Source organism: Hemiscyllium ocellatum, chromosome 38 (genome assembly GCF_020745735.1).
Source record: "Hemiscyllium ocellatum isolate sHemOce1 chromosome 38, sHemOce1.pat.X.cur, whole genome shotgun sequence".
Classification (NCBI taxonomy): Eukaryota; Metazoa; Chordata; class Chondrichthyes; order Orectolobiformes; family Hemiscylliidae; genus Hemiscyllium; species Hemiscyllium ocellatum.
Genome location: NC_083438.1, coordinates 15242154 through 15260663, shown reverse-complemented (window position 1 = coordinate 15260663; position 18510 = coordinate 15242154).

Below are 18510 nucleotides of genomic sequence, written 5' to 3'. Positions count from 1 at the left end.
TGATCCGGTAGGCCCGCTCCACACTCACAAGGCCCGACTTGATCTCCAGGCCCAGCGACTCCGGAAAGCCACCTCTCGCCTAAATCAGCGAGGTTTTCACCTACTTCATGCTCAGGTAACTCCAAGATCCACAGATTTTGTTCACTGACCTCGATTTCAGCGGTCGTCTCCTTGTTCCTGCAGGCCCGAACCTGACCTTCCAACGTTCGGACCTGCCCCTCGGACCTTTCCAGGTAAGATCTGCCGTCCTTACCCGGTCTAGCCAGCATAAGACCAGCCTCCGAGGGTACGGTCCTCTGCTGCACCACCTCCATGCTCTGACCCAAAGCCTGGATCTCCTGCTCATGGTCTGTCAGCATGGCAGCAACTGGCTTCAGCGCTCCCTCAGTTTTTGACGGAGTTTTGCCATCTCCATTAGCAAATTCTGTTGTTCCACTGAACCCAAGGGCACTGCCAAGGGAGACGAGGTAACGGCTGCTGGTATACCCGACATAGTGCGGTATGCCTGCTGCACTCCCCTCGCTCCCTTTCCCTTAGATAGCTTCATATCACCTCCAAATCTTCCAAACCCTTATTTAAAGGGGCTTTAGCTGCTCTACCTACTTTATGCTACAAACGTTCCTCAGGGGTGAATAACAGGAGTGGGGGTGGGGGGAGGGGTGGGAATTAGGAGCCGACCTTGCCTGGGGTATGGTACAGAACCCAACACAGCAGACTGTTCACACTGCCACCATCTTGAATCTCCTTGATAGCAACATTTTCTGAAAATTATTTGTCCTGATGGATTGCACGCTCTGATTCACAAATGTCCTTCAGGGAAAGAAATCTGCCGTCCTTACTTGGTCAGGCCAACATAAGACCATAAAATATACGAGCAGAATGAGGCCATTTTGCCCAGAGTCTGCTCCATCATTCAAACATGGCTGCTCTGTTTCTCAACCACATTCTCCTGCCTTCTCCTATAACCTTTGACCCCCTTACCAATCAAGAGCCAATCTGTCTCTGTCGGAAAGACACTCACTGAGTACATTCCAGAAAGAGATTGATATATGTTTAAATTACTAAAAGCATCAAGGGGTGTGGAGGGAATGTGTTTAAATGTTATTTATGCTTCTATGGGAACTTATAAGAACTTATGTTAACTGAGGAACCAGATCGGAGTCTGTTAAAACACATTAATTTTGCATTCTTGGAAACCAGTTTCTTCGTTTTGAGGTGAAGGGAACAATTTGTGGATTACCAGCCTATTTAACTTCCTGCAACCCACACTGAATGAGGACTGAAAGTTTGAAAACATCTTTTATCAGAATAAAAGATCAATGAAAGACTGTTTGCCTTTTGAGTGAGAGGCCTTGAGGGTGATGATGAGTGGGTAAGGTTGTACAATCAGTTACTGCCTTATTGTCTGGAGTTGATAAGGTAGATTTAGTTGATAATATTCATAATGGTAGGAGAATTCATCCCCATGGAATGCTCCCCTTACAATATGTGGGAAGTCAGGGCCACTTCCATGTCTATAGTGAGTAGGTTTGCAGGCAGTCTGATCAGCTGCAACTCCTGATCTGCAGCATGGAGCTCCTGAAGTTACAGATGGACACATTATGGAGCATCCATGAGTCTGAGGAAGTCATGGATACCACGTTTACCAAACTGGTCACATCACCAGGAAGGGCTACACAGACAGAGAGGCATATGGTGACCACCAGGAAGATGACTAAGCGTTAGCAGGCAGTGCAGGAGACCCTGTGGTTGATTGGAAATATATAAAGTCAGATCATTCTGTTCCACCACCAGCAATCGAGGAGAAGCTGGGGCTCCCTTTCAGATTCAGTTGTCAGGATGTGACTGTGAAATCAGGAGAAAGAATCGTAAATTGCATACAAAAAGGTATGTTTAAAATGGTGTTTGGTCTCCTGTTCCTCGGATGCTGCCTGACCTGCTGTGCTTTTCCAGCACCACACTTTTGACTATTCCCTGGTATTACATTACAAATGTGAACTGCATTACTTTGACTGCATTGGCTGGATTTGTCATATATTACCTGATTTAATTGCTTTGGCACCGTTCTTCCTGGGAGCCTGGGACATTCTTATTTTTTTCATGCTTCTTTTTTCTTTCTTTATATAAAAACAGTCTCAATCCACTCTCACTTGTTGATATCAGTGTGGGGTGGCTGGTGTATTTGGCCCTCCACAATACACCATCGGGGCTTCTGTGAACCTTGAATCGTGCTTGTGGAAAACCACACGGGTATCAGTGAGCAGATTCTATGATCTGTGATTTGAAATAATGAATTGACTTATACTTAATCGTGTCAAATTAAATATATCATGAGAGTTGATACCACTCGGATGTTTTTTTTTCTGTCTGGGGGAGGCAGGGTAGGAGATGTCATTCAGCAGTAAGACATTACGGTGTCAGAATGAGAGATTGGTCAGTGGAATTAATGTGAATTTAAATTCTTTCAATTAAAGGACATTGTTTGTCTGAAATGTTGATACATGAAAGGGCACGGGAAAAACATAATATTGAAAGAGATAGTGTAATAAACTTTGATGTTAGAATCCACCAGCTTTTTCAATTATGTTAGTTTTGATAATGTTTGGTTTGGAGTTGTGAACTGTGAGCTGAGAGATGGAAGGTGACCTTTGCACTGTGAGTAGCAGCTTGTGTTAATAAAGAACATACATGATCTATTTTGTGAAGCCAGGCCTGAAAGGTAATTGCAGGTTGATTCTTGTCGACCCTTGAATTTTGGAATGGCAGTGTGCTGAACCAGAGAGCAGGGGTTTGGGCATTAATAAGGTCAGTCCCTGGGAATTGATGCCAGCAAGTCTGGGAATAAAACAGAATGATCAAGCAGAGGAAGGAGTGGGATTTATTTTCAATTGTTTTGGTCAGGAATTTCTAAGGGCAGGAAGGAGCTGTTGATGGTGCAGTATGAAGATGTAGAGAGATCCCTGCTGCACATCCAATAATTGGCTCTTGAAAATTCAGAGAAAAGAAAGAAAGGACACACTTTGATTTCCACATTGCTGATGAGAATTATCTTAAATATCATTTCCTGACAGTGGGTTCAATGTTGAAAAATCAGTGTTGAATACTTACTGTACCTGAAAGAATAGAAATGGCATTCTGGATCAACTCAAACTGTTGGCTAAGGTGTTGCCTGAAACAATTTTTAAATTTGCTTTGTTTTTTCACTCTTCAAATGATCACATTGGTGATTATTATTCTGTCCTGAGGAAATTGTGGCCTCTCCAAATGTATTTCTTGCTCCTTGTTTGCAATGGCAGCAGGTCATTATTGTTGAACCAATATTCTACAGGATTGGTCGGATGCATTTCTAAGGTTCATTGCTGTTCATTACACCTGTGTGTATTTTTATTTATATCTTGGTTTTCGCATCAACAGAGATTTCCATTTCACTCACAGTTGCTTTCATCTTCGATCGATTTGTGGCCATCTGTTGCGATGAATTGAAAGTGAAGTATTGTACAAAGTAAATGGCAGCTGTTGTATTAGGGTCAGTGACTGTTTTGAGTTGTTTAATGTCTGTCGCCTGGTACTTCAGGCATGATCCTTTGTACATTGTTGATAATCTTTCCTGGTATTAGAGGAAGTGCCCACTGTAGATGTTGGAGATCAGAGTCGAGAGAGTTGTGCTGGAAAAGCACAGCATCAGGCAGCATCCGAGGAGCAGAAGAGTCAACATTTTGGGAAAATTCCTGATGAAAGGTTTATGTCCAAAATATTGATTTTCCTAGTCCTCGGATGCTGCCTGACCTGCTGTGCTTTTCCAGCACCACACTTTCGACTATTTCCTGGTATTACATTACAAAAGTGAACTGCATTACTTTGGCTGCATGGGCTGGATTTGTCATATTTTATCAGATTTAATTGCTTTAGCACCATTCTTCCTGCGGTTGCTAATCATTCTTCTGCTATCCACGACCTCCTCAGCATCGCGGATGCTCCACAGTGAGTCCATCCGCAGCTCCAGAGCCGTCATGTGGTCAAACAAGAGCTGCAGCTGGACACACTTCTTGCAAGTGTTCAGAGGCAGGAACGTCAGCCACGTCCCTGAGCTCCCACATCAAGCAAGGGGTACATACCACGGGTCTGAGGTCCCCTGCCAGTGTAAGCTTAGCTTTATATCAGCTAACTAAGACCAAACAATGCACTTAAAAAAATGAAAGAAACATAAAAAATAGAAAGAAAAAAAGCCCTAACTGACAGAATCTTTTTCTTCCGGTTAGTTTGGGGGTGGCGGGGGGGGCTAGGGGGCGGGAGGGAGATACTACACGTGTAGTATCTCGGGTTTAGCCGCTGCACAAATATAAATTCAGCCCTTACCTTCCCGACAGCCCTCACTTCACCCCTCCTTATGTCCACACTGCTCTGTAAAAATGATCTGACTATCAATGTATTTTAGCAGCAAGTAAAGTCTGCAGGTCACTCCAGGATCAACTCAATGGAGAGAATGGCAAGGATCCAGAACTGGAGGTACAAAGGAAATCCATCATATTACTCTTCAGTATATCTGGCAGCTTTCTAGCGTTAGGGGTGACCCAGCTTGTATTTTACATTTATCAGTGAGTTAAAAAAGCATATTTTAACTCTGTCACAGATCCCCTTTGTTACCTGGAATCAATCGCCAATGTGCTTCAGCTCCTCAGCACCTGCACCAACACATGGACATATGCCCTGACCCAGAATAAATTCAGAGAGCAGCTGAAGACTGCAGTTACATCCCCTTGTGATCTCATTGTTAAATTATTGCCATTTCACAAAGAGCTACATGGATTTAGACAATCAAACTAAATTCATTTCATTATTACTTTCCAGTCATGTCCTTCCCCTGTGAAATATCCACTGGGTGGAACGAAATGCAACATACTACCAACTGACATCTGTTTATGGCATTGACCATGCAGGTTATGTATATCTGTGAAAAATATAGCTTGGGATATGTCATTTTCAGTGAATCTGAATTTGTAGAAAATTCCCGCATTTCACGTCAAATGTATGGCTCCGAAACACTCATCACTTCTGCAAATATTTTGTTGTGTGGCACAAACAGAACTCAAACAAAATGCTTTCACACAAACGTGACTGCAGGCCTGATCATTGGATGGTAATTACTTGAGAAAAATATAAAGAAAGACAGTGATGAAAAAAAGTTTAGAGAAGTCCTATGGATCAGTTTGAGGGTACAGAGTCAGTAAGCATGGACATAAATAAGTCCCAGGTAAGCACATTGAATACAACTGTACAAGTGACAAAGACATTGATGATCATGTGAGAGATAAAGGGTGGCTAAGTAATATTGTATCAGTAGGTAAACTGCCATTTCATAATTAAATAAACTTAAAGCAATGATGACATTGAGAAATGTAAGTGAACCCCGCTCTGACAATCCTAAACCCACAGATTAAAAAATGAGGTCTGCAGATGCTGGAGATCACAGCTGAAAATGTGTTGCTGGTCAAAGCACAGCAGGCCAGGCAGCATCTCAGGAATAGGGAATTCGACGTTTCGAGCATAACCCCTTCATCAGGAATTTTATAACAGAACGTCACTGAGACTTGTAAAACCTCGCCACTTGAATGGAGTGGATTTGGCGAGGATACGCTACCTGCTCTTCGGGTAAGTCGATGCAAAGGAAAGCAGCTCGACTTTGAACAATAGCGGATCAGCAATCCTAAACCCACAGGTGACCTGGAGATGCCGGTGTTGGACTGGGGTGTACAAAGTTAAAAAATCACACACCAGGTTATCGTCCAACTGGTTTAACTGGAAGAACTAGCTTTCAGAGCGCTGCTCCTTCATCAGGTGGTTGTGGAGTACACAATTGTAAGACACAGAATTGATAGCAAAAGTTGACAGCGTGATGTAACTGAAATGATGCAATGAGAAATACCTTGATAGTTTGTTAAGTCTCTCATCTGTTAGAATGACCATGATAGTTTCACTTCTTTCAGACGTAAATCACAAAACTCTTTTTAAATGGTACATTCTCAGGTTAACTGTAACAATTGGTGTCAGGCCAGATAAGATGTTGAAGGTGTTAACCCCCGTGTTCTGTAGTCTGTGCCATAATTTTTAGACTGATTCTAATCTAAAAAAAATTAGTCAACACAGTCTTACATGGATGCATGCAGTTTTTGAGCCAAGTACAATTTAACTCTGCAAGTACACATTTACCCCGAAATACGTATGTGTTCGTGTGTGTGTGTGTGTGTGTCTGGGGTGGTTTGTGAGTGTCTGTGAGAGAGAGTTTATGTGTGTGTGAAAGTGTAAAGGGGTCACCGTCTGTGAGAGGCGCATGCATTTGTTTGGGAGTGTGTGTGAGTGTCTCTGTGCTTGTCTGTGTCTGTACAGGAGTGTATGTGTGTGTGTGCGTGTAGGAGTGTCTGTGTGTGTATAGTGCACTGCTGGTCACCTGCAGTGTGACATGCACCCATTACAGGTGACCAGCATTGCATTATACACACACACTCATACACACACACAATCACTCACTGCAATACACACACAGGCACATACACAGACACTCACACACACTCCTACAGACACACACACTCCCAAAATCACACATGCACCACTCACAGACCTAGACCGCTTTGCACCCACATACACACATACACTCTCTCTCACAGATACTCACAAACCCCCACCACCCCGCACACACGCACAAACACACGCAACACACAGGCACACACTCACACATATACCCTTTCACAACAGTTCAGCCAGCACCTCATGGTAAATGGAGTCAGAAACTGTGTGACAGCAGAGGCGTTTCAATTACAAACAGCTCACCAAGAACAGATTAATCTCTGTCTTGAATTCAGTGACTGGAGTTTGAGAAATTTTATGGAATCATAGAATCCATCCAGATGGAAACAGGCCATTTGGCCCAACAAGTCCACATTGACCCTCCGAAGAGTATCCTGTCCAGACCTATTCCCCTACACTATTAATTATACTTCCCCTGACTAATGCACCTAACCTACACATCCCTGAACACTTTGGGCAATTTGGGACAACACTATTATCGGTAGTTCAGTTCTCGGATGATTATGAGACCTGTTCGGGAGATAGCAAGGAATTGAGTCAACCAAGAGAAGGAGCTCTTCATGATGGTCACGGGGCAGCTGTCCAGCTGACAGCTCTGCCCTTGAATAACTGTCTGCTTTGACTGGAAATAATCGCTGTTCGTATTGACTGGAAATACTGTAGTTCCAGTACTTTAGATAGGTCTGTTTTTGGCCAATGTGTGCAGGAGGGTTTCCTGACACAGTATGCAGACAAGCCAACCAGGGGAAGCCATATTGGATTTGGTACTGGTTAATGAACCTGGCCTGGTGATAGATTTGGAGGTAAGTGAGCACTTCGGTGGCAGTGACCACAATTCGATGATATTTACTTTAGCAATGGAAAGGGATAGTTAAAAATCGCACGGCAAGAGTTAACGCTGGGAAAAGGCAATTATGATGCAATTATGCAAGATTTAGAGTGCATAGAATGGGGAAGGAAACTGCAGGGGATGGGCACAATTGAAATGTGGAGCTTATTCAAGGAAAAGCTACTGTGTGCCCTTGATAAACATGTACCTGATAGGCAGGCAGGAAGGGGTTGAGCAAGGGAGCCGTGGTTTACGAAAGACATTGAATCTATTGTCAAGAGAAAGAAGAAGATGGATGTTTGGATGAGATGTGAAGGCTCAGTTTGGGTGCGTGAGAGTTACAAGTTAGCCAGGCAAGATCTAAAGAAAGGGTTAAGAAGAGCCAGGAGGGGGCATGAGGAGTCGTTGGCAGGTTGGATCAAGAAAACCTTAAAGCTTTCTATGGGTACATCAGGAATAAAAGAGTGTCTAGAGAAAGATTAGGGCCACTCAAGGATGGGAATAGGAAATTGTGTGTGGAGTCCAAGAAGATGGGGAGGTTCTAAATGAATATTTTTTGTCAGTATTTACACTGGAAAAAGACAGTATTGTCGAGGAGAATACTGAGATACAGGCTGCAAGACTAGACATAATTTAGCTTCACAAGGAGGAGGTGTTAGCAATTTTGGAAAGCGTCAAAGTAGATATCTTCCCTGGCCTGGATGGGATTTATCCTAGGATTTTCTGGGAAGCCAGGGATGAAATTGCAGAGTCTTTGGCTTCAATCTTAATGTTGTCATTGTCAATAGGAATATTGCCAGAAGAATGGAGGATAGTAAATGTTTTCCCCTTGTTCAAGAGGGGGAATAGGGACAACCTTGATAATTATAAACCTGAAAACCTTACTTCGGTTGTGGGAAATGTGTTGGAAAAGGTTGTCAAAAATCAGATTTATAATCATCTAGAGAGGAATAAGTTGATTAGGGATAGTCAACACGATTTTGTGAAGGGTAGGTTGTGCCTCACAAACGTTGTTGAGTTTTTTGAGATGGTGACCAAACAGGTTGATGAGGGTAAAGTGATTGATGTGGTGTATATGGATTTGATAAAGTTCCCTACATGTTTTGAGAAGATTTGTAGCTCAGGTTGAGTTTCTAGTTGTAGGTTTGCTCGCTGAATGAGAAGGTTCATTTTCAGATGTTTCATCACGATGCTAGGTAACATTTTCAGTGAGCCTCTGGAGGAAGCATTGCAGGTGACTCCTGCTTTCTATTTATATGTTTGGCTTTCTTTGAGTTGGTGATGTCATTTCCTGTGGTGATGTCATTTCCTATTCTTTTTCTCAGGGGTCAAACTCAATGTGTTTTTTTGATAGCGTTCTGGTTGGAATGCCATGCTTTTAGGAATTCTCATGCATGTCTCTGTCTGGCTTGTCCAAAGATGGATGTGTTATCCCAGTTGAAGTGGTGTCCTTCCTCATCTGTATGTAAGGATATTAGTGAGAGAGGGTAATGTCGCTTTGTGGCTAGTTGATGTTCATGTATCCTGGTGGCTAGTCTACTGCCTGTTTGTCCACTGTAGTGTTTGTTACAGTCCTTGCACGATATTTTGTAAATGACATTAGTTTTGCTTGTTGTCTGTATAGGGTCTTTCATGTTCATTAGCTGCTGTTTTAGTATGTTGGTGGGTTTGTGGGCTACCATGTGCCAAGGGATCTGAGCAGTCTGGCAGTCATTTCCGAGATGTCTTTGATGTAGGGGAGAGTGGCGAGGGTTTCTGGACGTGTTTTGTCTGCTTGTTTGGGTTTGTTGCTGAGAAATCTGCGGACTGTGTTCATTTGAATACACTGTATAGACGATTTTCCTCTGCTCTGCGTAGTTCCTCTGTGCTGCAGTGTTTGGTGTCTCGTTGGAATAATGTTCGAATGTAGCATCATTTGTGGATGTTAGGTGATTGCTTCTGTAGTTCAATATTTTGTCCGTATGTGTTGTTTTCCTGTAGACACTGGTTTGATGTTTCCCATTGGTTGTTTGCTCTTCTGAGACAACTAGGATTGGGGTTTTGTTGTTGTTTTCTTTCTCTTTTGTGAATTTATACCATTAAGGCTATTATTAATGGTCTTGAAGGTTTCCTCTCATAAAATTGTTTTTTTTCTTCAATGTGCAATCTTTCAATTCTATGCAATGACACCTTTATTAAAAAAAGGCCCTGAACGCCTTTTGAATTATTTCCTCCATTATTTTTGACAATACAAACCAACATGGACCAGGTCAATGTTCTTATCTATTGTGGGACAAAACCAATTTGATTCAAAGGGGTTAACTCCAACTGTTTGTTCATTGACTGGAATTCATGTCTGACTCACTGAAATTAACTGTGTCCCTGGGGGAGCTGGGAGCTGGGAGCTGCTCCATCAGTTGCGTACTAAGGGATTCCCTTCAATTGTTCATCACAGAATGACAGCAGGAGCAATATCTCTGCAGTAATCAGAGATCAGCACAACTGTAGATATGGAGCGATGGTATTGCTACCGGAGAACATTAGAGTGGAATACCACTGCAATTAGTGACAATCAGAGGGAAAAGGATTGGAATAATCCAGTGATGGGAAGGAGTATCTCTGGCTGGATTGGCGAACTTTACAGCGATTCTGAATGGTTTATGTTAGTCTCTCGAATCAATGCCGCACTTCGGATTTTTGCTAATGTTTACTTTCCCATACTTGGCATTGTTGGTGTCCCTGGTAAGTCTGTGCCTCACGATGAGTTCTGTAAACCATGTTGAACACATTGACAGATCTTACCATTTGTGGTGCCATCCTTGTTGATGTGCCTGTTCTTTGCAATTCTCTGTGCCTGAGTGTTCACTGTGTAAACGCAGTTTCTTGTCATTGCTTCATTGCTTTAGAGAAATCCAAGTATTAGATGTTTTAATCATGATTCATTGCTACATGCTTGCTGCCTTTATCCTCACCTTTACCTGCTTAATTTCACTTTTATTTCCATGTCCACCGTGCCACCTTCCTCCATTACTGCTCTTTTATTTAATATATTTGTACCTTCCCTCACACTCACTGCCGATCTCTAATCTGTTCTTTGCTTTTGTTTACCCTGGGACAGACTGTCAAAGTTGTGACTGCAGTATGACCACTCTTTATTCCTCTGACAGTGGGAATGAGCTGTTTCTCTCAGTGCTAACCACTAACGCCCGTAAACACAGATCACTGAACATTCAAATATCTCTCCCTGATACAGAACATTTTGTACTGAGAAAATGTCTTCGTTTTATTCCTCTCTCCCACTCTCCCCTCTCCCTCTCCATGGAGTGACGTTTGACCATGACATGATGTTAAACTATTCTTCCTTCATATTCTTTGCCTCTGTGTCCAAATGTTTAAATCAGGTATTTCTTCCAACTCTTCACTCACCTTCAATACTCTCACTCCACTGGCCTTTTGGTGTCACTCAAGCAAGTTTCTTTTTCTTTTGAGGATTTGCTATGTTGAACAAGCCATCTAAATTTACCCCTTACACTCCAATTGAAGCCCCTCTCCCTCTGAACTGACTGCACTGTGTGCTCTCAGGCCCATTCCTGACTTTGTAATCAAGCCTACTCCAAGGGTGGGGCTGTTGTTGTCTGACAGACTCACCTGTACACTGTGGAAGCAGAGTGTCAGCTCTCCGCTACCTCTTACACCTCTCCCAGAACATGGCCCCACCATCGAACATCAGGCTATTGTGTCCATGACACTCACTAATATCATCTAATCTGGAGATCGCCCACACCCACTGCACATCCTCCAACCTCACAGTTCCCCAAAACCTATCCTGCCCACTTCTACCTTCTTCCCCCAGATCCACAAACATTGGTTCTGCCTGTTCCTGCCCCATTAAACTTATTTTCCAAACTGGAATCCATTTTCTCTCTCTCCTTGTCCAATTCACATTCCACTGACATGTTTGATTACCCTGATGCCTTATGTCAGTTACAAAACTCCCAGTTTATGGAATCATTCTCCTCCTCTTTACCATGGCCATGCAAGCCCTCAACATGCCCATCCTATATCAGGATGGTCTGAGGGATATCTGCTTTTCCCTATAAAGGAGGCCTGAACCATTTCCATCCACCCCCACCCTCCTCTGCCTTGCACAACTTCCCCTTTATCACCTCTCACATTTGTCACTTCCAAGCTGTGGCCCTGGGTACCTGCATGGGCCCGGGTTATTCCTGTCTCTTTGTGGCGTACGTGGAACATTCCTTGTTCTGTACTACTCTCGATCCTCCCCACAGCTCTTTCTCTGGGACATTGATGTCATCATCAATGCGGCTACTCTCTCTCAATTGGGACTGAAAAAATATCAATACCCCACTTCTCTCTCCTTCATGGGCAGCACGGTAGCTCGGTGGTTAGCACTGCTGCCTCACAGCGCCAGGGATCTGGGTTCGATTTCAGCCTTCGGGACTGTCTGTGTGGAGTTTGTACATTCTCCCCGTGTCTGCGTGGGTTTCCTCCGGGTGCTCTGGTTTCCTCCAATAATCCAAAGATGTGCAGGTCAGGTGAATTGGCTATGGTCAATTGCCGATAGTGTTAGGTGCATTAGTCAGGGGTATACATCGGGGAATGGGTCTGGGTGGGTTACTCTTTGGAGGGTCAGTGTGGACTTGTTGGGCCTCAGGCCTTGTTTATATACTGTAGGGCATCTTGTCTAATCTTATCTGGTCCATCTCAGACTTCTCCCCTGCTTTACTCAACATGCAGAGGAGGTTTACCAGGATGTTGCCTGGAATGGTAGGAAAATCTTATGAGGAAAGGCTGAGGCACTTGGGGCTGTTCTCATTGGAGAAGAGAAGGTTTAGGGGAGATCTGATAGAAGTGTATAAGATGATTAGGGGTTTAGATAGGGTAGATACTAAGAACCTTTTACCGCTAATGGAGTCAGGTGTTACTAGGGGACATAGCTTTAAATTAAGGGGTGGTAGGTATAGGACAGATGTTAGGGGTAGATTCTTCACACAGCGGGTTGTGAGTTCATGGAATGCCCTGCCCGTATCAGTGGTGAACTCTCCTTCTTTATGGTCATTTAAGCGGGCATTGGATAGGCATTTGGAAGTTATTGGGCTAGTATAGGTTAGGTAGGATTCGGTCGGCGCAACATCGAGGGCCGAAGGGCCTGTACTGCGCTGTATCCTTCTATGTTCTATGTTCTATGTTCTATGTCTGTTTCCGTCGCTTTAGGTAGGTTGGCAACCCATATCAAACACAAACTCATCTCTGTCTTTTCCTGGCTAATACCATTTCTGATGGCGGATCACTGTATTTGAAACATTACCTTCACTTTCTCTCTATAGATGTTGCCAAACCTGCCCAGTTTCTCCAGCAATTCCTAATTTTCTCAACAGCAAGTTATTGCTTTCGTGGTCACACTCTGGTCGAGATGTTAGCGTTGGTCACTCTCTCAGCGGAGCAGGTAAGGGCTGTTTGGCAGTGGCTGCTTGAAGGCTCAGTGACATTTGTTTAACGGTTTAAATTTGAAAGTTTTTTTTACAAAAAGCGCGGTGCGGACCCGGAAGCTGGTGTCGCACAAGCTTACCTGGGTAAGTTGTTTTTTTCTATAAGGGCGCGCAGGAGAGGAACCCGAGGCACTACACGGGTAGTGCCTCCCACTCGCCCTCCTCCTCTCACCTGATAATAAGACCTGTTGTGGTAAGCAGGTAAGTGCTGCATTTTGCTTGTTCTATTGTTTAGACCTGTTTTTTTTAAAGGTTACTTTTAGAGGGATGGATATGAAGGCAGTGCAATGTTCCTCTTGCAACATGTTTGAGGTGAGGAATGCCATGGTCGTCCCTGCTGATTACACTTGCAGGAAGTGCACCCATTTCCAGCTCCTCCAAGACCGTGTTAGGGAACTGGGGCTGGAGTTGGATGAACTGCGGATCATTCGGGAGGCAGAGGGGGTCATAGATCGGAGCTTCAGGGAAGTAGTAACTCCAAAGGATTGCAGACAGATGGGTGGCAGTGAGGGGGACTGGGAGGAAGCAGCCAGTGCAGAGACCCCCCGCGGCCGTTCCCCTCAAGAACATATATACCGTTTTAGATACTTGTTGGGGGGACGACTTACCAGGGGTAAGCAATGGGGTTCAGGCCTCTGGCACGGAGCCTGTCCCCGTTGCTCAGAAGGGAAGGGTGGAGAAGAGCAGAGCAATAGTTATTGGGGACTCGATAGTTCAGGGCACAGATAGGCAGTTTTGTTGAGGCGATTGAGAGTTCTAAGGTAGCCAGGAAGCATCTAAAGAGAGAGCTAAGAGCAGCAAGGAGGGGACATGAACAGTCCTTGGTTGGTAGGATTAGGGAAAACCCAAAGGCTTTCTAAAGGTATGTCAGGAATAAAAGAATGACTAGGGTAGGAATAAGGCCAGTCAAGGATAGTAGTGGGAAGTTGCGTATGGAGGCTGAAGAGATTGGGGAGGCACTGCATGAATACCTTTCATCAGTATTCACTCAGGAACAGGGCATTGTTGCCGATGTGAATATTGAGTCACAATTAATTAGAATGGATGGCTTTGAGGTATGCAGGGAAGAGGTGTTGGAAATTCTGGAAAGGGTGAAAATAGATAAGTCCCCTGGGCCTGATGGCATTTATCCCAGGATTCTCTGGGAAGCAAGTGAGGATATTGCAGAGCCATTGGCCTTGATTTATATGTCCTCGTTGTCTACAGGATTAGTGCTGGAAACTGGAGGATAGCAAATGTGGTTCCCTTATTCAAGAAGGGGAGTAGGGATAACCCTAGTAACTATAGGCCAGTGAGTCTCACTTCTGTTGTGGGCAAAGTCTTAGAGAGAATTGTAAGGGATAGGATTTATGAACATCTGGATAGGAATAATGTGATCAAGGATAATCAGCATGGTTTTGTGAAGAGCAGGTTGTGCCTCACAAACCTTATTGAATTCTTTGAGACGGTGACTAAGGAGGTGGACGAGGGTAAAGTGGTAGATGTGGTGTATATGGATTTTAATAAGGCGTTTGATAAGGTTCCCCATGGTAGGCTACTGCAAAAAATAAAGAGGTATGGCATTGAGGGTGAGTTGGAGGTCTGGATTAGGAATTGGCTGGCTGGAAGAAGACAGAGGGTAGTAGTTGATGGTAAAGGTTCATCTTGGAGTGCAGTTACTAGCGGTGTTCCGCAAGGATCGGTTTTGGGACCATTACTGTTTTTTACTTTTATAAATGACCTGGAGGAGGCTAGAAGGTTGGGTGAGCAAGTTTGCGGATGATATGAAAGTCGGTGCAGTTGTTGACAGTGAGGAAGGATGTGGCAGGTTACAGTGAGATATAGATAAGCTGCTGAGCTGGGCAGAACGGTGGCAAATGGAGTTCAACGTAGGTAAGTGTGAAGTGATTCATTTTGGCAAGAGTAACAAGAAGATGGGGTACTGGGCTAATGGTCGGATACTTGGGAGTGTGGATGAGCAGAGGGATCTTGGTGTCCACGTACACAGATCTCTGAAAGTTGCCACCCAGGTAAATAGTGCTGCGAAGAAGGCATATGGCGTATTGGCTTTTATTGGTAGAGGAATTGAGTTCCGTAGTCCTGAGGTCATGTTGCAGTTGTATAAGACTCTGGTGCGGCCGCATCTGGAGTATTGTGTGCAGTATTGGTCGCCAAATTATAGGAAGCATGTGGAGGCACTGGAACGGGTGCACTGGAGGAGGTTTACCAGGATGTTGCCTGGTATGGTAGGAAGATCACATGAGGAAAGACTGAGGCAATTGTGGTTGTTTTCATTGGAGAAAAGAAGGTTTAGGGGTGACTTGATAGAGGTGTACAAGATGATTAGGGGTTTAGATAGGGTTGACCATGAGAACCTTTTTCCACGTATGGAATCAGCTATTACGCGGGGGCATAGCGTTAAATGAAGAGGAGATAGGTATAGACAGATGATAGGGGTAGATTCTTTCCTCAGCGAGTCGTGAGTTCATGGAATGCCCTGCCAGTAGCAGTGGTTGAATCTCCCTCTTTATGGGCATTTAAACGGGCATTGGATAGGCATATGGAGGATAGTGGGCTAGTGTAGGTTAGGTGGGCTTGGCTCGGTGCAACATCGAGGGCCGAAGGGCCTGTACTGCGCTGGATTTTTCTATGTTCTATGTTCTATCTCCTGGTCTGATTCTACAGACTTGTTGACTATTTCCCCCAGGACTCGACTTTCATATTAGTGTCTGACCCGTGTTTGCACAGCTCTTTGTAATCTTCAGCTCACAATCTATTTCTGGGCCTGCTCTGAGATTGATCTTATCTGTCTGTCCTCCTGCCTCTCAGTGCAATCCTTGTTACCATGTCCTGCCAAGTCTTATTTTTTTTTGTGGGACGTGGACATTGCTGACAGGACAGCATTTATTGACGTGCTGATTTCCCCTTGAAAAGATGGTGCTGAGCTGCCTTATCGAACCACTGCAGATCACATGCAGTCGATTAACCCGCAATGCACTTAGCGAGGAAATTCCTGGAAAGTAACACAGAGACAGGGAATTTTGATGAAATATTTCCAAGTCAGGAAGGTGAGTGAATCGGAGCCAACACTCAAAGAGTGGGGTTCCCAAATATCTGCTGCCTTTGTGATTTTAGATGGGAAGTTGTCATGGTTTTAAAAGGTGCTGTCTCAGGATCTTGGCAAATTTCTGCAATGCATCTTGTAGCTGGAACACACTGCTCCTACTGAATGTTGATAGTGGAGGGAGTGGATACCTGTGGATGTGGAGAAATCAAGTGGGCCACATTCTCCTGGATGGTGTCAAGCTTCTTGAGGGTTGTTGGAGCTGCACCCATCCAGGCAAGTGGGGAGTATTCCATCACACTCCAGATTAGTTCTTTGGATAGGCTTTGGGGAGTCAGAAAGTGAATTACTCACTGCAGTATTCCAAGCATCTGTCCTGCTCTTGTAGCCACTGTGTTTATGTGGTGAGCCCACAATGTTGATTCAGCTACTGGAATATTATTGAATGTGAAGCAGCAGGAGTTCCGATCACTGTTTCCAAATTGCTCCCTTACTGAAAGGTCAGTCACCTGACCAAGCTCATTTGCCAATACAAGGTCCAGTATGGACGCTCCTCTCGTTGGACTATCCACATACTGCTCCAACAAACCCTCTTGGATGCACTAAACAAATTCTGCCCCATCTGAGCTTCTTGCTCTGAGGATGTACCAGTCAATATTGGGGAAGATAAAGTCACTCACTCTGACAATTCTGTTTTTATTGCATCTTTCCATAATCTGCCTACGTATTTGCTCCTGAATGTCAAGTGGCAGTTCAAGGATTTACAGTATAACCCATTCAGAGTGATATCTGAGCTTTACCCATACTGCCTCAGTGGATGAGCCTCCACTCTGTCCTCTCTGAGTGCAGAGTAACAACATTTTCCCTGACCAGTAATGTCATTCCTCCGTGTCTTCTACCTCCTTCTTTATCTCGTTTAAAACAACAAAACCCTAGAATGCTGAGCAGTAAGTCCTGCCCCTCCCTCAACCAACTGCAGTATTGGCCCCTATATCATAGTCCCATATACTGATCCAGGCTCGAAGCTCATCTGCCTTCCCCATAATGTTCCTGGTGTTGAAATAAACACACTTCATCCCAACAGTCCCATTGCGTTCATTTACCTGTCCCTGCCTGCCTTTCCTTTCTGATTTCCTGGCCCTAGCATCTCCCTTATCCCCAATCCCTTCATTTCCTGACCTGCTGTTCTGGTTCCTAGCCCCCTGCCACTCTAGTTGAATTCCTCCTGAGTAGCACTAGCGAACCTCCCTGCGAGGATATTGATTCCCCTCCAGTTTAGGTACAACCTATCCTTCTTGTACAGGTCAGCCCTGCCACAGAAGAGGTCCCAATGATCAAAGAACCTGAAATCCTGCCCCCTGCACCAGCTTCTTAGCCACACATTCCTCTATCCTATCTTGTATTCCTGGCCTCACTCGAATGTAGCACTGGGAATAACTCAAGGATTGCTACCATCAAGGTCCTGCTTTTAAGCCTCTTCCCTAACTCCCTGTTCTCCCTCCTCAGGACCCCATCCCTCTTCCTACCTGTGTGCACAATGTCTCTGGCTGCTGACCCTCCCCTTTAAGGGTGTCATACAGCCGCTCAGAGACCCTGTCACCAGGGAGGGAACACACCATCCTGGAGTCTCCAACACAGCCAGAGAAATGCCTGTCTGTGCCCAGAACTAGCAAGTGCCCTCCAACTATCACTCACTTGGACTCTGCCCGCCCCTGGTTTACAGCAGAGCCAGTTGTAGTGCTCCAGGCCTAGCTGCTGCTGTTATCCCTACCAACAGTATCCAAAACAGTAAACCTGTTAGAGAGGGAATAGCCACAGGAGGCTGGTGCACCACCTGTCTTCTTCTCCTGGAGGGTGAGGTATGACTCCAACCAGGAGAAAGGGAGGACTGCAGATGCTGGAGATCAGATTTGAGAGTGTAGTGCTGGAAAAGCATAGTAGGTCAGGCAGCATCCGAGAAGCAGGAGAATCGATGTTTCGGACATTAGCCTGACGTGGTGCTTGTGCCTGAAACGTTGAATCTCCTGCTCCTCGATGTTGCCTGACCTGCTGTGCTTTTCCAGCACCACACTCTCGACCATGACTCCAACGTTCGTTCAGATGCGGCCTTGATGTTATGAGCCGTTCCTCTCTCCCAACCTCTGGAATTCTTTGTCCATGTTTTAACCAAGGTTCGGATGAGTTCCTGACCTAATGGCCCTGGAGGATCCCAAACTGGGCGTCACTGAGCAGCTTATTGCTGAGCAGGTGCTGCTTGATAGAAGCTTCCATCACTTTGATGATGCAGAGGAGACTGATGGGGCACTATTTGGCTGGGTTGGGTTTATCCTGCCTTTGTATATCTTGGCAATTTTCAATTTCATTGTCATAGCTCCACTGGAACAGACTGACTCGGGGAGGAACATGTTCTGGAACACATGTCTTTAGTCGGATTGAAGTTACTCGATTAATTTCGGATAACTGGTCAGCATGGGCGAGTTGGACCGGAGTGTCCATTTCCATGCAGTATGTCTGTGTGACTCTCTGACTCTGAACATTGTCAGGGCCCATAGCCTTTACACTATCCA